This window comes from Phyllostomus discolor, chromosome 2 (genome assembly GCF_004126475.2).
Source record: "Phyllostomus discolor isolate MPI-MPIP mPhyDis1 chromosome 2, mPhyDis1.pri.v3, whole genome shotgun sequence".
Classification (NCBI taxonomy): Eukaryota; Metazoa; Chordata; class Mammalia; order Chiroptera; family Phyllostomidae; genus Phyllostomus; species Phyllostomus discolor.
In genome coordinates, this window is record NC_040904.2 from 47,632,511 (window position 1) to 47,656,375 (window position 23,865).

A 23,865-nucleotide genomic window follows, 5' to 3' on the forward strand; every position below is an offset into this window, starting at 1 on the left:
CCTGCCTGGTGTCTGTCCTATGAAGAACTCATGCAAAACTAAGTTTTTAGGAGGAGTTTCTGCCCAAGGGAGTTGGGAACTGAGGTCCAAGAGTGGGGATTGTTGTAGGACTTATCTGTCATTAAAATAAGTGCACACTGGATTCTGGGTGACCTCTATAGGTGAATCCCCCCAAATAGCTCTCCTTACCCTGAATTACTAGGTTGACTTCATAAATGTAGTTACATTCCGGATGACCCCATTCCTAAGGTGAACTTACATACTTTCAAACCAGTCCCTTCCTTGTTTGGGCGGGGCAGCCTGTGGAACAGTTCAGACTCCACTTCTTTGGGGGTTAATCATTTACTCCCTGTAAGGAATTCTGTCTTAAGTGGGGCATTTCTTCAAGTGCCAGAGGACAGAAGGGTGATTTTTCTGACATCCTCCAGCCTGCTTCCCCATATATGGAAATGTTTACCCACCACACTGATCTATTGGAAGAGAAGGAGGTGACTCAGGGTTTAGGAGAAGCAGGATTTGAATTCTTGTTTCCAGAAACAAAGTCGTGCCCCTCCCCCCTCTGCCTGCATCCCTCCCCTCCATTCCTTTGCCCCTAGCTCTGGAAGCTGAGGAGAGAATGTCTCAGTGCTCTTTCCCTCTGGCCTTGGGATCACCTCCTTGCAGTGGGACTCAGGGTGTGTGAGAGGGAGCGAGAGCCAGCGGAGGGCCAGCTGCCTGTGGGGCCTGACGTTGCGTGAGTACCTCATTATTGCCAGAGCGAATGGCATTTCTGCTCCCAGACCCTGAGTTTGCAGCCCTGACAGCTGGCTAGCTTGCCGGTGATGGGGCTCCTTGCTGGGAGCACTGGTGCTTTAACTCGGGGTGTGGACAGCTGCTTTCCCATGGGGATTACTCCTCATAGGGGAATTTAGAGCCAGGGTCTGTGAGGAAACATGCTATTTGTGTGTAGAAAAATTAGAGAGAGATTTTCTCCCACCTGAGGCCTAACTTGAACTGGGTGGAAAGATAATTTGGGAGCTCTGTCTGTCTGATTGCTAGGGCTAAAGCAACAAGACAGAAGGGATGTTTGGGGTTGCTTGGGTAGGGATAGTTTTAGCTTGAAAGACTAGGGATAGTTTTAGCTATGGTTGGACTTAAGAGTATGCAGAATGTTGCTATATAGCATTAGCATACCATCCACAGTTTGGGAAAACAGCTGGTAGGCAGGACATCTGTGTCTTTTTGATGGACTGTTAGAGGTGGAAGGACACTTAGACATTATTCAGTTGACCTGTCTCATTTTACAGCATGACAGTGGGCAGTGGAGGCCCCGAGAGCCCAGCTAACTTGCCTTGCAGGTACATGGCTAATTAGGTGGGATCAGCACACAGATCTTCTCATCTGTGTTCATTCTTCCTTCCACTGCAGAAAAGCTGTTCCTTCAGGCAAAGGCAGAAAACATGCCCATTTTGTGGACAAGGAAATTGGGACTCAGAGATGCCAGAGTTGCCCGCATTTACTGATCTTCTTGGTGAGAAATTGAGAATAGAACCACATCCTCCCAGTTCAGACCTCATTCAGCCATGTTACATGGGCTTAGCTGCCTGAATTTGTTTCTTAAAATTTTACTTTTCCCCTTTCTTTGGTTTCTACTTATCTTTTCCTGTTTTTGATCATGTGAGTGTCGTTTGAATGTGAGCTGCTACCTTCTGGTCTGCTTTGCTGCCTGTGTCTTTTCCTTTTCTGAAAGGGATGATAGCTTGTCCGAAAGGCAGGACTGAAGAGTGGCGCCCTGTATTTCAGTTCTACCTCAGGCAGTGGAAACTGTGAACGGGCCTTGAAAGAAATTGAGCAGGTCTGTCCATTTAAGCCTCTGCCGCTCTTCTTGAAGCTGTAAGAATTCTGGAGTATTTCTCCCTCCCATTCAAAGGTGAGCTCTGATTCTGAGTAGATTTTACACACACACACACACACACACACACACACACTTCTTTTTTAGCCTTTTTGATGCAGTGCCAGCATCTGACACAGAGCAAGAGGGCACCACTCTTGTACAGTCCACCAGATGCCATAATGAGTAACTCTTTGTGGTCAGTTCAGTTTCTGATCAACTTGGGGGGTCACTTACTCCAATACAGGGAAGATGATGAGGCTGCGTTTTGATAAAGCACTTTGATGCCAGTGGCATTGGGTGGCAGACTTTAGTAGAGTAGGGAAAGTGCTCTGAGACCTGTGCTTGTTCTGGTCATTGTTGAAGAGAAGGGATACAGCTTTCTAAGCTGCTCTGAAGCCCTGGGGAGAGGCTGTATGCCACCTGTCTTCTCTTGCATGGGGCCTGTGGCTGGGTAGGGCTTGGAGGCCCTGCTCATGCATGGGAGGAGGCTGCCTGGAAGCATGAAGGCTTGGGACATTTTTTTCTGCTGTGGTGCTGATGGACAGGGGCACTAAGAGTTTAGGGTTGGTGGTACCAGTGTGAACACTATTCCTGTTAATAAGCAGAACTGATGTAAATTGATTACTGCTTGGTACCAAGCATGGTGCTAGGCACTAGGCCTGAATCACAGAGTCACTACTACAGCTACCCATAAGTACATACTATTTTTTAAAAATTTGATTTTTACTGTTGGTAAAATACACATCAGGTAGCACTTACCATCTCAGTACCGTGTAAAGCTCAGTAGGGTTTAGTACTGTCTCATGTACAACTAATCTCCAGAACGCTTTTCATCTTGCAAAACTGAGACTCTATATGCATTTAAGCATTAACTCCTTGCTCTCTCCTTTCTCTGACCCCTGACGTCCACTAATCCACCTTCTCCCTCCCTGAGTTTGACTGCTCTGGGGATCTCATGTAAGTGTGATCACACAGTGCTGGGCCTTCCATGACTGGCTTGTCTCACTTAGAATAACGTCCTCAAGGCTTCTCTTGTTGTAGCCTGTGTTGGAATTCCCTTCCTTTTTAAGCAAGGGTAATATTCTCTTGTGCATATATACCTCATTTTTTTTTTTTTACTATTTTAGGTGTTATTTTTTAACCTCCATTTTATAGAGGAAGAACTTGGGGCTTTGAGGCCATAAGTAAATTGCCCAGAGTTGCACCATCAGTAGTGGAGCTGGGATTTGAACCCAGTAGTAGTGTGACTTCAGAGTGCACGTGACCGGGAGTAAGCAGATCCTGGGTTGTAGCTGACAAGAGTGTGAAAAACCAATGCATTTCTCAAGTGGGTAGTGGCACCTCTTTTCACAAGTTGCGGCAACATTTCAATGGCCAAGTATTTTAAAGGAATGTCCGTAGGTATTTTCCTCCATTTTGTTTTTACTTCTGGGGATCTCAGGGCCAAATGTGAAGCCCGTTTGTAACAAAGAATATAGGACTTATGGCTCCTATTTTTTGTAATCCTTTTCTTCACCTTATTTTTCCATCTTCTCCAGTTTGTTTCACTTTAAAAAAAGGTCATGAAAAATGCGCATCTTTTGTCAGTTACTTCAGATCCTTTTGGAACAAGGCAGCATATATAAATCAGTGACATGGTATCAGGTATTCTTGTTATGTCTAAGGAACAGCTGGTCTGTGGACAGAGATTGAACGTGTGAGTTGCTGACCTGGCTCTGCTGCTCAGTCAGTGTTTATTTTATTTTATTTTTTAAAATTCTCACCTGATGACATTTTTTCATTGCTTTTTAGCGAGAGGAAGGAAGAGAGAAAGGGAAAGAGAGAAACATCAATGTAAGAAACATTGATTGATTATGCCCCGTGTGTGCCCAGACCAGGATGGTACACGCCCGGACAGGGATTGAACCCTCAGCGTAGGCATGTGCCCTGACGGGGAATCAAACCTGCGATCTTGTGGTTATGGGACAATGCCCAACCAGCTGGGCCACCCCAGCCAGGGCTCACTTAGTGTTTAACTCTGGTGATGATGCCTGCTCCTTTCTGAGTCTTGGTTTTCCCACCTGGAAGATGGGGTTGTTGGTGATGGAGGTGAACCCTTCTTTGCTGAATCCTATGCTAGGCACAATACATGATTTACCACTTTTAAATCTCCTGGCACTCCCACCAGCCAGGTGCTGTTATCCCCATTTTACCTGAGAAAAGCAAGGCCTAGAGAAAGGGGGGAAACTTGCCCAAACTCTTACAGCTCCTGAATACCAGCATTAGTGATCCATGTCTTACTCTGGAGCCCAGGGGGTTAGCCACACAGTTCTGGGCTACTTACTCTTCAGCAGTCTGTAAGGTTTCTTTCATCAAAGGCATGCATTCGTCTAATTTTATTAAATCTTTATTGGGTTCCCACTCATGTGCCTTGTACCGTTCTGGGCGCTGATCCAGCACTGGGTTTAGAATGAAGAAAAAGACACAGGCAACAATGATCCCTTGGAGCTTGCATTCCAGTCAGGGTATGTGGAGGAGGCAGATATTAAATGAACACATAAACAGGAGAGAATGATTAAGTAACACTTCGGAGGATTCTCTCTGACTGAGTGAATGGAGGAAGGGCTCTGGGAGGTGATTGTTTAAGCTGAAATCTGAATGACAAGAAGCCAGTCATGTAAAAGTCAGGAGAAGAGCATTGCACGCAGAGGGCACGGTCCATGCAAGGGCGTGGAGTGAAAATAGGTTTGTGTTTGGGGAACAGAATGAGCCCAGTGTGCTGGAAGGTCATGGACTCCAGGGGGGAGAGCCTGAGACCAGAGCTGGGAGGGCAGGGCGGTGTTCCTAAGCTACAGCGGAGGTGGGGCCCTGAGTCTAAGTGTGATGGGAAGCATCTGAGTTGTGTTTCACCAGCATCGTTCTGTCTTCCAGTGGGCGGGGTAGATAGATTGCAAGGAAGGGACAAGAGTAGAAGCAAGAAGGTTAGGAGGAGACTCTTGCAATCATCCAGGTGGGAGGTGACGGTTATTTTGATTAGGGCAGTATGAGTGGGGCCAGAGAGCAGTGAATGGGTTCATGACATGTATTGGAGGGGTTGTGTATGCTACCGAATGCCAAGTGCAGTATCCTTCAGAGAGTTGTCAAGCTCAATGGGCAGGACACTGGGAGAGCCTGACACAGGTGAAAACATGTACAGTGGGTGGGGGGCACAGATTGCAGCTGATCTGGACTAAGGAGTCTGTGTGTTCCCCGCTTTGGTTTCTAACCTTGAGCTTCTGACCAATGAATGGAAGGCAGTGGCTTCCTGCCTCTGACTTCCTGGCTAAGAGCTGCTGGAATGCCCCCAAATAAGCCCTGTAGAACAAGCTGCTTCCTTTGCTTTCCCTGGGTATTTGTATAAAGCATTCTTTCCCACCAAGAATACAGAACATTCAGAGCGATGTTGACTTTATGGGCCATATTTAACTTAGTGTTTTTCCTTGATGTGTTGTCTGTTCTTGTAGAGATGCTTGCCTCCAGTAAGCTCCCTGGTGAGGAGGCTTCATTTAACCATCCTTCCCTGCAAGGTGGGTCTGGAAGGCTTAGTGGGAGCCCAGAGAGAGCTGGGGCTTCAAAGCCTCACCTCCGCTGAAAGACTCTGATCCAAGGGCACCTCCTAGCCCTCTTCTTTCATTTACATGTGAATTTACACTTGCTGGCCCTTGCCGGCTTCCTGCAGTTCCTTTTAATGTGCTAGGCTTTCCAGTAAATGCTCCACCTTTCAGGGGATAAAATGGTTTCAGAGAAGTTAGGCGATTTAGTCCATGTAAGGTAGTGCTCTAAGGTAACCTCACGCCCCTGGGGGGTCTCGTGATCTTGTACTACACTCGGCTCAAGCCTGGCATTGCTCAGAGATCAGAAATGAAATCATCTGAGATTTACTCCTGAGGCTTCTTCACACATTCCTGTTCAAAAGTTAGCAGTCTGTAGATACCAGTGGTTTCTTTTTTAAGATTCTTTAATATCATCACTTAAAAACAGTGTTTTGTTTTTTGCTCATTGGATTTTCTCTAAAATTTTTCTTTCATTCATTTAGTCAACAAACATTTATTGAGTTCTTACTGTATTCCAGGCATTGTGCTAGGTGCTGGGGATTGATTCAAAGATAATTTGGAGGCGTTTGGAAGGGGAGTGGATAATTACAGCACAGTGAGATAAGTGCTATAATAGAGGGATATATAAAGAGCTAGAAATAGCACTACGAATAACATCTACGAACAAATTGCCTTCTTTTTTTCCTTTTGGATTATTCCCTGTTGTATATTGCCCAAAGTGGGATTACTGGGTCGTTTAAAAGATGAAAACAATTTGGCACAAAAAGATGTAATGACTTGCCTGGGGAATACAGCTCAATTTTCAACAGGGGGAAAAATTGTTGACAACTCCAGATTTAGCTACTTCACCAGGAGGATTAGGCAGTTTTTCTGCTACCCCTATTAACACGGCGGCTTTCAGGGGAGCGCCTATTCTACACACGTCAGCCTGCGTGTAGAAACACATATCCTTATATTTGATCTCACAAGTAAATTGTTAATTCCCACAAGGACCTAGCTATGTAAGTATGATTGTTTCCACTTTACAAATGAGGAAACTGTGCCTTTGTTAACAGGAAATGGCTTGCTCAGGATTGAAGAGTGAATTTGTGGGGAATTCAAGAATCAAGTGCAGGTCTTTTGATACTGTGACTCCCACCCTGTTCTTTATGCTCTGGTCACCAACTAGGGACACGTCTGCTCCAGCTAGGGTCTGAAATTCACATAATGACCTATAGGGACTCTTCTCAAGAAGATCAGGATGTATGAACTAGGTGTAGAAGTCCTAACTCCCAAAGTCATTGCCAGAGAACAACGTCCCCCTGTACTTTGACCTGAAAGGACCTGAAGGCCTACTATTCTTGATTTTGGCCAGAGTTCTGAAAGGTCAATACATAGCCTTAGCACTGGAGCCTGGAATCCCAAGTGAAGCTGAAAACGTGCCACAGTTCTGCTTGGAAATATTCATTATTTTCCTGGTATATTCAGCTGTATGTCCCTGACTATAAGTTTATTTATTTTTTCATTTATAATATTTTTCTAGTATTTTTGGCATTAAATAAAAATATGCCAAATATTTTTGGAATATATTTCCCCTGGAATCTAGGGCCCATGACCATCATAACCGGACGGCAATCTGTGCCTGCTTATGAACTTCCTTGAAGTTCCTGCTCCTTCATCCCTAAGTCAGCCCCATTCCCAGTGGTTCCTCACAATACCCTGCATTTTCTCACCTTCGTGCTTTAGCTCATGCTGTTCCTTTAGCCTGAGAAGAACTGTCCCACGTCATCCTCCTGCTGCCCTATAAACCTCTGCACAGATGACACTTTCTGAAAAAGTATTCCCTGATCATGTGCTCTGCACCACTCATTCGCCCCACCATCTATGAACCCCACCACTTACACTCCCCCACACCAGAAGTGATCTCTCTGTTCTCTCTTCTGCCAACTCACTTCACAGTGGGCTATGAGGAAATGGAGAATCTATTGTGCTTATGAGCATAGGATCTGGATTCAAATTTTGGCTGTAATACTTCCTAGTTGTGCAGTCTGTCAGGGTAGTTAACCTAATTGAGCCCAAGTTTCCTCATCTGTCAAATGGGTATAAGTGATCACACCAAGTCATAGGGGTGTGAAGAGGATTTGTATTGTCACCTGCTCTTCTTGTAAGGCACTTGCCATCTCCTACTATGTTGGTGTCTTATCTCCTTCCAGATGGGAAGCTGCCTCAGGGCAGGAAGGTCCCCTATGTCAAAGACATCTTGCCAGTGTCTTTGACATAGGGGACCTGCTACCAAGGTTCCTTTAAGGGAAGGGATTCCGTACAACTTAACTGGTGACATCAGGGCAGGCCCATTGCTAGTCGAAGGTTCTAGTCCCACAGTGCCAGGCCTGAGTTGTGGAGTGTTGGGCACACGCAGTACGTGCTGGACAGGCCTCTGGCTCCTGCTTCTTCAGGGACGGAAAAGAGGCTAGAGCCTGGGTGCAGTCTGTTCTTCTGATTTACCAAGTTGGGCACTGCTGGCATTTCTCTCAAGTGGAGCGGAAATCCTGCTTGGAACATGACACCTAGTTTCTTTCCTGGGTCATCCACGGGTGAGACCTCCAGACTGGAGGAAAGGGTATCCGTGGAGTTGTGGGTTTGGGATAACTCGGAGAGCTACCTAGTCTTCTGACTTCTCTGTGGGTGGGACCCTTCAGAGGAAGCTGTCCTTTAGACACTCCTACCAATTGCTATGCTTGAAACCTGACTGTGGAAAGGCAATTCAAGTCTTACAAGGATAGTGCTACCATTTCACTTTCCCTTGAGTGATTTCTCAAAGTGCAGCACCCACGAGTCTTAGGATCCCAGTGTTTTAGCCTGGCACACAGGGTCTCCACGTCCTGGCCACAGAGTTCCTTTCCCCCCTCACATCCTACTGCGTCCCCCCACGTGCTCTGCCGCTGGCCTCACTGAGTTAGTCACTTTCCCCCAGAGTACCCTGAACTCATCCTTCTTAAGGCCCTAGCACATCGTGTTCCCTGGGCCTATTTCCTCCCGCTTGTATGTGGAATCCTCTTGGGTGTTCAGGCTCAGTTTAGAAGTCATCTGCAGGGCTCTTCCAGACCCTGGGAGCAATATGGCATGCATTTGTTGTGATTTGAACTCTTTTCTTTGTTTTGTGTATTCGAGCATGTCTCCAGTGAGGTTATGAGCTTTTTGAGAGCTCAAGGCACGTCTAAGTAAGTACCTACACCCGCTAGGTCCAGACACTATACTCTCCTAGGACAGGAGGTGCTAACAAGTGTCTGTTTTGTGCACCTCTGACATCCTGTTAGCTAACAGTTGCATCTGAAGGGTGTTCAGAAGCTCACATTAGGGTTTTCAATGATTTGTTTGATCCTGAGCTCAGCCATTTGAATTCTTTCTTTGAATTGGTCTGATATCATCTCATTGCTAAATTTTCTCAAGTCTGTTTCCCATATACCCAGCAGATGTCTGCTTCGAGCCAGGACTCTGAGCTTATTTCTCTTAAGAACATAACAGGAAAGTGGAATTCAAGAAGTATCTATTTGCTTCTAATGTGAACATTTTTTTTTACATTTGAACGTTCAGCCTTTACTTTTTTATCGCAAAGCCCCTTGAAATGTGAAAATAGCAGAAGAGTTTTTTAATGGATATATCTCTGCCTCTAGCGGAATAGCTGTCCACAGTATAGTTATAAGTGCAGAGTAAGAAAACCTGTGTCTTGGAGCTTGAGTTAGGAGACCAGGGTTCAAGTCCTGGCTTTACCACTTCCTAGCCCTGAAACCTTGCCTAACTTCCCTGACCCTCAGTTTCCTTAATGGATAATTGGGAAATCTTTCTCATAGAGTTAATGGAAATGTGAAATGAGGTTTTGCACATTAAATTGGGATTTCTACTACTGTGTGGTTCATATATTGGGTTTGAAGGCCATTTTTAAACAGGAGGTCCAAAAATGTTTGCCTTTGAAGGAAAATGCTTGGATGTTTTAAGTTTTCATGCACATGTTTTATTTTGTTTTCTTGAATGACAAAATTAGTGAACTTATAGTCAGGGAACTTATATCATCTAACAGACTTAGGGAATATTCATGGCTTGTAAGACTCAGGTATAGTCCCTATAATTAGCTTTGAGACATTATAGAAACCTTGGCAGTCAAGGGGTGAACCTTAATTAACGCAGACTTCATGCTGGCTTTGTGCTGTGCATGCTGGGCATGGAATCCCAGGGCATGATTATGTACTCCCCTGATGGGTAGGTGGGATTAACCCCATCTTGCAGACAGGGAAGCTGGAGCTCAGAGAGGGTAAATAACTTATACAAGTCCAATATCAAGCCATGAACTTCATCCTGTACCCACGATGGCCTCCAGGAATCCTTTCTGTTTACAGAAGTGACAAGACCTTCCTTTACTTTGTTGATCCTTTATCCTCTGGTTCCAGGGGCCGGCCCTCTTTCCAGGCCAGATAAGGCAGTGGGACTCTGCAGTCTTAAAGCCTCAGAACTTGATTAATGAACCTAGATGAGTGTCTGGACTTCTCTTGCCAAGAATCTGCTCCTTTCAGACTTCTTTGTACTCATTCATCAGCCTTTACTTCCTTTTTCTCCCTTTGGGGACATATTTGCCTTTGCCCATCTCTGCTTTTGAGGTCAGGAGTGTGTTTGAAGAAGACTTCGTATTTTCTTTTAAAAAATTACGGGTGGAAAATGCATTGAGTATTTCCAGTCATGTGCTCCAACCATGTGGTGGTGGGAAGAGGAGGCACAGGGCTAGGAGTTCATGGTTTTGCCACTGACCAATGAGAGGATGTGGAGTCAACCCTTCCTTTCCCCGTTGGGGTCTCAGTGTCTTCATCTGTGAAAAATGACAGCGCTACGAGATGACTCCTAAGATTTAAAAATTTTGCATGTTTTATGGTGTCAAAACCATCAATGTTGCTGAGGTGCATAATTATGCAGCTGTTTCTCTGATACTTTTCAATCTTTAGATTTAATCTATTCAACAATGTATAATTTTTTGAAGGGAAGCTTTTATAGACACTTCTGAAATATAAGAGTGGTAGGGGGGATAAATGGATGTTAAAAAATAGAAAACAACCAATTAAATAGTATATAGCATTTAATTCTCCTTGGAAACTTACTGAGAAATTGAGGAGCACTTTAACAACTGGTAATTTAAATTGCATTTGAACTATGCTAATGGTTTGTTTGCATGGGAACTTCAATCATTTCACAGCGGTTCTTTAGCAAAGCTGCTTGTTCTCTTTATGGAAAAGAAGAAAAATATTAAAAGAGAAGCTGACTATGGAAAAGGGAGACCACTCTCCTTTGTGCTGGGAGGGAGGCTGGCAAGTGAGAGGTTGCCCTAGGGCCAAGGTGGAGAGCCTTGCCCTTCACCAATATCCCTGGTGGCTGTTGGAGAAACTGTTCTGATCTGTATCTCTCTCTGCAAGGAGAAGCTCAGGTTCCCTGGGCCTTGAGGGAGGGGGCTGCCATTTGTTTTCTGTGTGATTGCACTGTCCACAGGTCCAATGCTGTGAATACCTTATTCCTAATTTGAAATTATGCTTTTCTCTCATTTCAGTGGAGTGACTTGAAAAATCATTTTTTAAAAGATTTCGTTTATTTATTTTTAGAGAGGGGGGGGAAAGGAGGGAGAAAGAGAGGGAGAGAAATATCAACATGAGAGAGGAACATTGATCTGTTGCTTCTCCCACAGGCCCCCAACCTGGGACCTAGCCTGCAACCCAGGCTTTTGCCCTGACCAGGAATTGAACCAGCAACCTTTTGCTTTGCAGGACGATGCTCAACCGACTGAGCCACACTGGCCAGGGCAGCTTTGAGAATTCTAATGTCCTTGAAAAATCACTAGGTTCTCAGGGAACCATGAGTTCTCAGGGAACTCACTGCTTTGCTGTGTTCATCTTGATTATGCTCCATTTTTCTAACGTAATTTCCTTTTGCTGTCTGGCGGGACGCTGAGAACTTTGAAGCAAGTGTTCAGAAACCTGGGTGTGGAACTTGGTGTTTTGCTCCAAAGCCAGTTGTGTGACCAAAGAAAAGTCTCTCTGCCCAACAAGTCCCCTTATGCTCTGTCAAAGTGGCTACAACTGTGTCCAGAGGAGCAAGCACTTGACTGGAGCTCTGGATTGCCTGCCACTCGGGGTGGGCTTCTGGAGAGGCCGCCTCCCTACTCTGGCCCCAGCTTCTGCTCCTGTCAATTGGAAGAGTTGAGGTGGGCTGTTTTTAAGGTCCTTCCCAACTTTGATCTTATATGGATATTTGAAGACTGAAATGAGAAATATCCGTGAAACAATTGTATGATTGATTTAATAATATTTAAAATGACAACAGTGAAAATAGGAGTAGTCATTTTTCCTCTTATGTGGATTTCTCCTGAATATAAAACAAGACACATTCAAAACAGCCAGCTGCTTTGGCATCTGTGTATGTTGGAATATATATTGCATCATCTTTAGTAAATTAGTAATAGCTCTTAATTAAATGAAACCTGTAATGAGGACTTACTGGGAAGTGTCAAGATTGTCTAGCTCTCTGCTCTCATTGGCTCTTACTTTTCAGGCAAGGGAATCAAGGTTCAGAGGGCCTGCTAGTTCCTACATTTGAAATCTGTCTCTGAACTCATATTCCTTGTACCTTTTTACTTGTTTTAGCTCAGATTTTGCTGTTAATATTTTTTTTTTTTTGCCTAAAATGTATCTAACTAACTGATCTACCTCTTTCATCTCCGATATTACCATGGAGCTGCCTCCCGGGAGAGCTGAGGATGAACACGGGTACTGGCATTCTCTTTCCCCACCATTCTGAGACAAATTAGTGCAAGAAATGTGCCAGGAGCTGACTGGGGGCTTAGGAGGAATAGAGGTGAGCCACAAGATTTGTGAGTTTCAAGCTTGGCATCATTCTCAGTATAGTCTATTCAGCGAGTTCATAAACCTGGGGAGTTCTAGAGCTGGCGAGACCCTGGAGATTCATGAACAACCTCCTTCTCCTGTTTCCCACCCACAGGCTGGACCATTGAGGCTCAGAAACAGAACTGAGGACGGAGACCACTCACCTGATTCTCGGGTTAGGGCTGTTTTCGTTGTTCCACTGGGCACTCATTGGAGGGGAAGATACTGTTTCCTCAATTGGTGAGTCCTATGCAGAAAAGAAAGCATTTTTTTATAGTCAACATTCATGTTTTAATGAGTTTTAAAAACCAGTGGTTTTCAATGAAGGAAAGCATGGCACTAATAACAAGCTTGGACTGAGAAGTAGAGACAGACCAAAATGTTCTTTCTTTTTTTCTTAAGTTAATTTCATTGGCAGTGGACAAAATATAATAATGCTAATAAAATGTGTGGCAAAGAAAAGGCAGGACTCAGCTCTTGGAAGTTGGCATGAAGAGAGATTGGAAGAAAATTTGGAGTAATGATGATTTCTGGTTGCCAGTAATGGTGTTCCTTCCATCTTTCTCCTTTGGTGTGGAGGGAAGTGTTCTTGAAACTGAAGACCAAAATGAAAATGTCAATGAGCAGTCTTATGGACATTTGTGAGGAAGGAAAGTAATATTATTGAGTGGCTCTTGTTTACCCCTGTATGAGATGCTTCTCTTATGTCATTTTATTTTCACAACAATTGAGGTAGGGGAGACTAACTTTGCTTAGGCAAAGGGTTGAACACGTGTCTTTTTTTTTTTAAGATTTTAGTTATTTATTTTTTTCAAGAGGGAAGGGAGGGAGAAAGAGAGAGAGAGAAACATCAGTGTGCGGTTGCTGGGGGCCTGGGGGCCGTGGCCTACAACCCAGGCATGTTCCCTGACTGGGAATTGAACCTGCGATGCTTTGGTTCACAGCTGGCGCTCAATCCACTGAGCTATGCCAGCCAGGGCTGAACCCGTGTCTTAAAGGGCCCACTAGAGCTTCAGCAGGATCTGAATTTGAACCCTGTTGCACATTCAGAAAGGGGAATGGTGACCAGATAAGGTGAGCTTCACCTCGTGTTTGGGAATTCCTCTGTGTGTAGAGGGTAGAACGGAACATCATGGTCTAGAAAAGAGGGGTAGTAAAGCGAATCAATGGTGTGGGCTACCCTGGGCTGGGAGGAGACTTGAGGAAAATGGCTGGAGGATTCTGGGAAAGGCTCCTATTTAGAATTCTGGATCTGTGGCCTCCATCCTGAGGGCCAAACTATCGGTGCCCCAAGCACTGGCTTTATACTGAATAACGGATATGTCTTGGCTTGTTTACGATGCAGATTTCCAAAACAAAGCAGATATTGTTGTGATTGATAAGACCTAACTTCATTTAAAAGTGTGGCTCAGTTTACAGTTACATTTTGTCACCCTTTCTTTTCTTCATCAATGCATCTTAAAAGAATATGGGCAGCTGGTTAAAATTTCAAATGTGGTCTTGAAAGCTTTGCCCTAGGCATACACTTTAAGCATCACATGTGCATCTTTGTTACCTGTTCTACCTCCTCAATTTTTTTCAGTGTTTGCAATTAAATTGTGATGAATATAAAGGTTTACATTTATGTTTAAAAAAAGCCTAGTGTGCAGTGACAGAAAGGAAGAGAGTACCTACACAGGAGTGAGCTGGGGTAGACCTGGACTCTTTGTTTTCTGTAAGCTAATCAGGAGCCAACAGTGGATTTTGTCTGCTGAAACACCTAGGCAGCCTCAGGCACATTAAACAGAGATGTTACCAATGACAAAGTGGGTGGGGGACCCATTGGAAACCAGTGGGTCAGAGGTAATGTGGGCATCAGGCCCAGTATGAGCACGGCTGGGCTGTGTCTCTCCTGGGCTCCTTGCCCTCCCTCTTCTGTGTGGTGATTTCATTGTTGGGGTATCTCACTTTGTGGTCATGAGATGGCAGTTTGCTGCCACCTGGGCTGCAGGCCGCCTCCTTGCCATTTGGGGAAAGAGAGTCCTGTTTGCCATATCCCCGTAGACTCGGGTAACTGGGTACTTCTGTACCAGTCACTGAGGCCACAAGGAAGACACTGTGCTAACTTGTGCAAATGAACTGGGGCTCTGATGGATTTTGAAACCTCCCTACCCCTGCTTCATGGCATCTACACAGTGGAGAAGTGGTGGTCCCTCAGAAGAATATCTGGGTACTGTGAGGATGGAGAGAACTAAACCTAAAAGGTGTGGTGACCATAAGGCTTTTAACTGTCCTGTCAGAGCTCCCCTACGTGTCAGATTTTAGTCCTCACCTTATCCTCTAAAAGGCACTTGAGCCAGCTGGACTCTCCATACAAAGATGCTAAGAGGACCGGAAATGACTTCCCACCAGGAACTATAACAGGAATGGGATCCTAGAGGAGACAGGAGGCAGGGCACATGTGATTATGGCCTTTGAGATGATAAAACCCAGTCAGAAGAGGGACAGCATCTGATGTTCATGAATGTTTCTCCTGAGTCTAGCAGACTCCCTGGCATGTGATAGGTGCACAGTGCATTTTCATGGAGAAAAAGAAAAAATCCAGAGGTAGCACATGTCCCTTTCCCTGAGGGTGTTTACTGGGCACCGGCCAGTTCTCTGTTGCTGCATTTTAGGAATTCCAGCACAGATGAGTAAAGAAATGATTGGACAGAGAAAGAAACTTTTGGGACCAGTGTGGCTTATGAAGTTTGTGAGTTCATAAAAAGGCAGCGAGTATGGCGGGATGGGTGTCAGAAGGTTTTATAGTTATTACAATAGGCATGCATCCCTAAAAGAACCAGATCCCTCTGCCTTCCCAGCCATTGCCCTGTCTACCTCTCATGTTGGTTTGGAGCCAACAGGTCGGTAGATGACAACCTGTTTTGCAAACTGTGAAGTGTGGCCCATACGCGGTAGGTTATTATAGTTGTTTCATTCTTTACTGTCAAGACTCAGCCTGAATATAGAGAAAACTATGATCTCACGAGCAGTCCTCAGCACCCTGCCTGATGCAGGGCTCAGCGTACATCGTTTCTCCTAACTCCGCACCCCCGTCACCCCCAGGATTGGGTGGGTGCTGATTTGTTCTCAGTCTGGGAAAGGATCTAGAAAGAATCTTGCTTAATAATGGTGATTGAAATAGATGTGAAACAGAGTATTATTATTACTTTTCATATTTGTTTTTGCTCTGGACTAGTGATTCCCAACCTTTTTCATCTCATGGCACACATAAACTAACAACTGAAATTCTGTGGTACATCAAAAATGTATATTTTGCCCATCTGACAAAAAAAATGTATGATTTTGATTCATTCACACAGGATGGTTACCTTTGTTTTGGCTGTTGCCATTTTTTAATTTGAAAATCTAAGGGAAAAGAGGCCAGTGCTCCTGACTAAATAGTCAGCTATTGCATGTTTTATAAATTCTTGCAGCGCATCTGTGCGCTGCAGCCGCCAGTTGAAAATCACTGCCCTAGACAGGAGGAGGTGGAGAGATGTAGATGGGAGACAGAGTGTCAGTGCTTGAGAAATCCCCTACAAGCTGCAGTCTGGCCCCTTGGCTCTTGCTTTGTTTGATTAGCTAATCACACCTTTTGCTCCAGGCATGGCTGGCCCAGCAGGAGTCAGGAAGGAAATTATTTCCCTCTGTTGATACTAGTGTACAATTGTTGACGGTAGCCAAGGGCTTTCAGTTTTAATATTTCCTCTTTGCTTCTCAGAAGGATCAGTTATTAGTCTGTGCCGGAAGCAAAGCATGGGTCACTTCCACTTGACTTTCACAGGTGAATGTCTTGGCTCCCTATGATTACTTGGTCAGGTGGTTTTGGGGCATGTGTGACCATCTGCTTAGTCAGCTTTTGCTGCCTCTATGTTATTGCTTCAAAAATTACAAAAGGACTTGCTGGGTCTGAGCAAGGACCCATCAGCCTCCTGAGGCTCTGTTGTTCTTCTGCCACCTGGGCATGTCTTATATGAGGTGTTTGCTTTCCATGACAGTAAAAAGAAGAGCTATCTCCCTCTTTCCCTCTCTTGCATTCTGCCTCCTAATTCCACTTTCTTCTATTTCCTGACCTGAGCACAGTGGAGATACCTTGATCTTGGGGAGGGCCTGGGGAGGTCAGAGGAATTCTCAGGTTCTTCCTCATTGGATTGCTGTGCAGTAGAAGGGGTCTGAGGCTGAATGAGTGGGGAGCCTCTGAGTCCTTTGTAGATTGCTGCCAAGCATCTAATCCTGGTTCACAGCAGTGAGCTTGATCTCTGCCCTGATCTCAGTTTTTTTTCTGAAAATCAGTGAACTTCCAGATCTTTAGGACACCATGGTGAATTAGGCATAGTCCCTGACTTTGAGAAGCTTACAGTCTAGTTAGAAAGAAAGACTTATACATGAAAATGAAATATACCTTAGAAAAGTATTGTTTACAATGCACCTACATTAATCCCCACGAATGTTTCAGGCCTCACGTTAGGTGCTTGGGAAATCAAGGTAAGTAATTTATAGCCTCATATCTCATGGGGCTTAGATGAAAGGTTGGCGAGTGGAAAGAATTGGGAACATTGGGAAAGGTTTCCAGGAGGAGATTTGATCTCACAACTTCTCAGTGAGCCCTGCAGTCTTGTGACAGAAGCCTACGGGGTTAGTAGGTTGGACCTCTGGCCAGAGTTTGGCTCACGAGGACTGGACAGTTTCTAAGGGTGGATTTAGCTGATAGCCGAATACAGCTGGGCAAGTAAGGAGTCTGTCATCTTGCATATTCATTCTGATCAGTGTAACTGTAGTGGGAAGTGTCATGTTGACTTTGAACTGCACTGGCATTTCCATGGTCATCTCTGTGTGGCCAGAGCACGCCTGAGTATGTCACCAAACTAGAAGATGACTCTGCATTCTGGGAGAAGATGACTCCCCAGGCCTGGGGAGTAGAAAAGCGGTGGGGTTGGTAGGGGCCATTAGAATGGTCTCAGACTTAGATGCTATCTTCATTATCTGCTGCTGCATAACAAATTACCCTAAATTTAGCACCTTAAGACAAAAAAAAAACATTTATTATCTCACAGTTTCTGTGAGCCAGGAATCAGGAGCAGCTTAGACGGGTGCCTGACAGTGTCTTTCGAGGTTGCAGTCTGCGTGTCTGCTGGACCTGCTGTCTCCTTAGAAGGGTCTGTGAGGAAGGGGGTGGGGGGACTTATACCAAACTCACTCATAGGACTGTGGGCGAGATTCAGTTACTCACTGGTTGTTGGGCTTAGGGCCTCAGTTGCTGACTGTTGGCTGAGGGCCACCTTCAGTTTCTTGCCATGTGGGCCTCTCCATAGGGCAGCTTACAACATGGCCCTGGCTTCCCTTGGAGTGGGGAGCAAGGGATGCAAGCCAAAGCCTTTTGCGACCTAATCCTGGAAGTGACACATTGTTCCCTCTGCCTCATTCTATTTGCTAGAAGCAAGTCTCTAAATCTAGCCCACACTCAGAGAGAGGGATTGCACAGGAGCATGAAAGCCAGGGGTGGATTTGTACGGGGCCAGCTTAGGAGCTGCCTAGGTTACGTGTCATGCACTACAGTGTAGAAGGTACATGGGGCCACAGAATAAACTCAGCACTTCTGTGAATCAGTTTCACTTGAAGACTTTCGGGGGTTAAACTCCATTTAAAATCTCAATATAAACATTGATATATAATAGTATAGAGTACAAAATTGGCATGTTTTCTCAGAGGAAAAATACAAGTTTTCAATTAATGCTATGTTGCCACACCTCTGCATTTTTACCCTCTTTAGTTTTGGGTGGTAATGTCTGAATGTTCTTGCTTGAGCTTTTAACTGTTCAGGTGGGACACCGAGACCCAGAGAGGGGACAGACTCTTCCAGGGCCACAGAGCATTGGCAGCCAAGGGAACGACCATCTAAGCCTCCCCTGACTCTGGCTCATTGCTTCCCTCCTCCCTCTCCGCACAGTCTGTGTGTCATAATCAGCCCATATAACTTCTAGGCATGTTTTCCTGCTTTCTGCAACCTCTCTTCTGTGCCAGACACTCACTGGAGAAGGTTAAGTTAGACTTTGCAGTCTTGAGCCTTCACGTTGTCCCTTTAGGTAAATTTCAGGGTCCACATCTCCAGTTGGTTCTCGTGTGTCCTAAAAAGTTGCATAAATCAGTATTCCTTGGCTCAGACAGCATGTCTCTGTAGTTATGAATAACATTTGTATTAAGAACAGTGAGCCAATATACAACATTACTGTGAGACTGACAGGATCAGACAGAAAACTTCAGCCAATACCTTCTGTCTGGCAGAAAGTTCTTTTCCAGAACATCCATCTCTTCCCCCGACCAAAACAGGCTTTTTATAAAACCAAGCTTGGCAGTACATTTGATAGAAGATGACAGGTTCCCTTAGAGTCCACCTTAACATTCCTACAGAAAAAAAATCAATGGAAATGGAAGACTGAAAATAATGGTCAAGCTCATTAGTAGCCCTACTGCCAAAATAAGGCAAACCAGCTTTGGTTATTGAGACTGTCGCTGGCCAGAATGTTCCTGCTATTCCCCATTCATGGCCCCTTTCAACTCTCAATGTTTTTTATACTTTTAGTGCTTTCAAGGTGTTTCTTATTAATTATTTGTGTTTATGAAAAGTCCCTAGCAGGAAATGGTTTTCTTTGGGTGAAGGCAACAAGGTAAAGCACAATTTGGAGTAGGGAGACTATCGTGCATTAACTGCATAATTTTACTGAAGTCACTTACTTACTTTTTAAACTGGTTTTCATACCTGAAAAAAAAAGGACAAGTAGCAATTACCTGACAGTTTCTTTTATGCTCACAAAGCAGCATGATGTTCATAAAGTTTCTGAGTCTGGTACTCAGTACACAGTCAGCGCCCATGAAACGTTAGTTTCCGATGTCCTTCGTGGTCTGCACCTGCTAAAAATCACCCTCTGTCTGTCCTCAGGCCATTATCTCAAAGCCTCTGCTTTGTACTGGCCCCTTGGCTAGGACCAGACCTGTGTCATTTGCATATGTCACCCTGATTTCCTGTTTTCCTGAAAAACAAAGAGCCTTAACTTTTATAGTTTTACTTCCCACATGTGAATACAGGCATGATAATATGCTCACATTTTCTGGTATTTGGAAATATACGTGTTCTGGGAACAAGATATCCATATACGATATTTCATGAGGAAAGCCTCTGGGGGATCTCTACTTGAAAAGTCAGCGTTGGCTTTCATGACAAAGTTGTCTATCTGGTCGGCTGATGAGCCTCACCCAGTTGCCATCAGCCTCCTCCTTTTTGGTAAATGGAAGCTTCTCTGGGACCTGCCCAGCACTGACCCTCTTTGGCTCTTCTTTGGCTCTTCTCTAGGATGACATCACCTCACCCTCCTTCAGTGACAACTGGCTTGAGTTATATCAGTTATTTAAAATGATCTAATATTTTCCTCTTAAATCTAGGGTCCTGGCTCATTCTATGATTAAGCTAGTGATTTATTTATAATACGGTACAAGATGGCTGTAGCCACTCAATGATGTAATCTAAGAATGACATGAAAACAAAATAGGCTTTTACATAATGAAAGTGTTCCTGTAATACAGTTTATAGCCAGACTTTTTTTCTCCATTGAGAATGGAAATACAGTCTTTATTTTTCCTCCACTTTTCTTTTCTTTGCTTTTCCCATTTATGAGTCTTAAGGCCTTTATATCATTTTAAAAAATCAACATTTAAAACACAATGCAGACTCTGGTTGTGACTCTTGGGGTGACGCTTCTAATCTTGTCTTGCTATCATCTTCGTTCCCCCTTTCCCTGCCTTCATCTGTGGCCTCTGTTATGGCTACCGCTCCGCTCAACAATGCACAGGGTCCTTGCAGCACACGGCAGTCCTCACCATTCCTTCGCTTGTGCTGTTCCTTCTGTTGGAAATGCTCCCCTGATCCTGGGTTTTCTTCTGCTAAAGGTAGGTACAGAGCACTCCTTCTTACAGATAGCAGACTTCTTCAGGCCAGCCCAAATGCTCCTCTTCCTGCAAGCCTCTCTGACAAACTTCTGCCTCTACAGAGAAACCCTTTATCTGTACTTCTTACAACTTAATACAACAGCAAGCTCCCCTTCCCCACTCTGAGAAATAGTCACAGAACATCAGCATTAGAGGAAAAGAAGTGGCTCTGGAGAATAGAGGCAAGGGCCTTTGTAGGTCTGGTTTTGCTCCTAATCCTGACATGTGAGGAGGATATGGCCCATCTTTGAGCTTCAGATTTCTTTATCTGAAGAATGAGTGGCTTGGATTTCATTTCATGTGGCCATACAGTGTATTGAGAGTGGCTCCTTGAGGGTCTGTGTTGAGAAGGATCCTGAAGCTGTCTCCTGACTGAGCAGGAAAGAGCCCAGGGTCAGGCAGCAATATCTGTAATGGCTGTAGGTGGGGAAGGGGGAGGAGGGAAGGGGTGGAGGCATACAAGAGGTCTCTTGGCTATTTTTGGATTAGATATTTAGTGATCATTTTTTGTTTTACTTTTTGGGATTCTTTGGTTTGCCAACTTGAACTTTCTTGGCCAAGGTCACACAGCAGTAGTGACTAGAACCTATTCTCAGGTACAGAGATGGTTAAAAACTCCATATTCTAAGATCACATTTATCTGTACAGGATGGCTGGGGAGTTGAGAAGCTGGGATAAACAGTACCAGCGGGATCATTGTTTTTTTGAATGAACAAGGCTCCCCAAATTCTGTATGTTTTTGAGGTAGAGTGGGGTCAGGAGATGCCTTTCACCGCTTTGTCTTCTTTGCTTCCAAAGAGTTACAATGTTTGCACTGTTTTAATTTATGTCAAAGATGGCATTTTAAGGTCAAGGTCACAAAGTTATTTGATTTTGCCAGGGTTTTATTGGGTTAAGGCTCATGGAGTTAACCCATGAATCCTTTGGATTCTCTGTGCCCCTCCTCCAACCCCAAAGTGCTTAGTTCTCAGCAGGAGTGCTAAATTGCTTGAGCAACTTAAATTGCTAGGTCAGCTGCCAAAAAAAAAAAAAAGTCTGGAACAACAGGAGAGACAGAGGAGAGAGAGGAATAGGGTGGTTTGGGATGGCTGATAGCACTGGAACCCAGAGCCTCTGAGTGATAAAAAAAGAAACTGGAAGTGGTTAGAGTAGAGAAGAGAGAAAGTGGAGGGAAAAGGCAGGAGCAGGGCAGGACTCTGCCATGGGAGGGGGCACAGACTCTGTCTTTGCAGGTGTTTAGGTAGAGGCTGATGCTGATGGGCCCTTTGTAGAGGTGATAAGAAGTTGGGCCACTTGTCCTTTAAGGTCATTCCTGTCTGGACAGTCTGGAATTTTCAGAAGGCACATTTTGTGTGCATTTAAATAATTTCTTTTTTGAAATGAAGGCTTTGTGATGAAAGTGACTCTTCGTTTCTCCATGGTGCTGGCACACATAAATGCTGACTTATCTTGGGCAATCTTTTGTCCCATTTAGCATTATTGATGAAGGGAAGGAGGCTAGCTAAGTATGTCTTAGTAATTTTTTGTACTGCATGTATTTTTGAGGATGATTTCTGTGCTTTTAAAAAAGATACTTCTGGAGAATTCTGTTTTGTTGGTCTCCCCTTGTCCATCCTTTCCCATTGTACTGTCAATAGCTTGCTTTTTCATACTATCAGGGTGCTTTGTGTATACACCGGAGAATATTCATGTCACTGCTCTGCTCTAGAAGCAGATTCTCAAGCTTCCTCTTCCACTAGATTGTAGGAGCTTCATAAGAGCATGAATCCTGTCTTATTTCATAAGAGGACCCTTGGTGCTTAGTGTAGTGATTTACAAATGATAGTGGTGACTCATTAACTTAACAACTGTTTATTGAGTATCTACTCTGTGCTAGACACTCTTCCGGGCCCTGGGAATAGAACCATGAACAAAATTAAATAAACCTATTTGACAGTTAACCTACAAACTAAGGAGTAAATATATAATTTAGGTTGTAATCTATTTTCAGAAGAACCATGAAGCAGGTTAAGGGCACAGAGGGTAGGGAGGACACAGATTTAAATTCATTGGTCTGAGAAGGTCTTGCTGGTAAGAGTGTGCATGAGGCAGTGCCCCTGAGATAAGAGAGGGGGAAATAAATGTTTTAGGCGGAGAGCAAGCTATTGCAGAGGCCCTGAGGCAGAGGCATGCCTTGTCCCTTCCAGAAAAGTGAAGGGCCACTTTTCTGGGGGCCATAGTGACACTCTAACCAAAAGAAGGTGAAGAGTTTGGGAGAGAAGATTACCCATGCTCATGCAAATAGTTGGAGCAGCCAATGTTTGTTTAGCACACATTGAAGGTACTTAGAAAAAAACATTGCCTTTGTGATTTAAAGAATTCCCAGAAATCTAACAAAGGGATGACATAAGGTATTTCTGGTTTTCAGCTTTAAGATACAGGGACAGTGGACAGGGAGCTGGGGCAGTAGTGGTGGGCAGCTCAGAACAGGTCCAGTTGTGGAAGGTGCTGGTTCCCCTATGTGTCACCTCCCTTGGTGAAGAAGTCTCTGATTCTCTGCTCCTGAGATCCACACACCTGCAGAGAGGCCTGGGGCCCTGTGTGCAGATGGGCAATTGCACGCCTAATCACCCATTCAGGCACCCACTTATTTGTTTTCCACATGCAAATGTGGGTTTTTTGCAGATGGATTTAATATATTTGTTGCTTCCCCATTTTATTTAAAACAAAACACACGACCACGACCAAGCATGTCAGTTGAGGGCAACAAATAGAAACATGAGTATTTGCTATTCCTGCTGATGACACGGCTGAAAGGGATCCTAGGCAAATCAGTCTTTTCTGTTGTCAGTTGTATTTTTACTTTGTGTTAGCCCTCCTTAACATCTTAACGGTTTTAAAGAAGGATGCGGTATTACTTAATATTTTCCGAAATCATTTTCTCAATATTTCAGGCTCCATATTTTTACTGTGTGGTTTCCATTTTAACCTTTTTAGTTTCTGAACTTCTGGTCCATTGTAAAAACGAAAGGGGGGGGGTGGCATCATGGAATCTCCAAAGGCCATTGGCAGGTGGTGCCTGCAACTTCTTTAGCCTGGAAATAAACAAACAAACACAAATTAGAACCATTTGCTCCTATTAATGTGCTATTATTATTTATTGTAGAAGGTCATGCAAAAAGTCACTTCCATTTATCTGGGACCCTGTAGGTAAACACCAGTACGAGATGAGGGCTTTAGGGACTGCTTGTTTTTTGATTTCTGATGAGATTTCAGAGCTTTAGAGTGGGCTGTCAGAATTGGCAGATACCTTGGCATTTACTCTGTGCCAAACACTGTACTTTATAGTTAGGGAAATTGAGGCCCAGAGATGTAAAATGACTGGTTCAAGGTCTCAGAGCATATGAGGTAGCCATGGGACTTGAGCAACGGGGACCCTGGCAGATGATCCCCCAGGCCTGGAGTGATGTGGAGGCTGCTGGCATGCACAGAGGATCCTGTTCCAAGGTGAGGTCTGCGTGTAAGTGGTGTCTATGTATTTCAT

At 44.4% G+C, this 23,865-nt stretch overlaps 1 protein-coding gene across 5 annotated transcripts in view; it reads left to right on the forward strand.

Moving 5' to 3' along the window:
- Positions 1-23,865, forward strand: part of LOC114490441 (LIM domain containing preferred translocation partner in lipoma) — a 636,657-nt gene that overhangs the window by 52,592 nt on the left and 560,200 nt on the right. For 4 of the 5 annotated variants that reach the window (XM_036017287.1, XM_036017288.1, XM_028504415.2 and 1 more), the window contains exon 3: positions 12,457-12,581. The gene's annotated coding sequence lies outside the window, so the exon portion shown is untranslated. Of the gene's footprint in view, position 1; positions 734-12,456; positions 12,582-23,865 lie in introns of those variants that run through there. The other variant, XM_036017289.1, reaches the window with a different exon arrangement.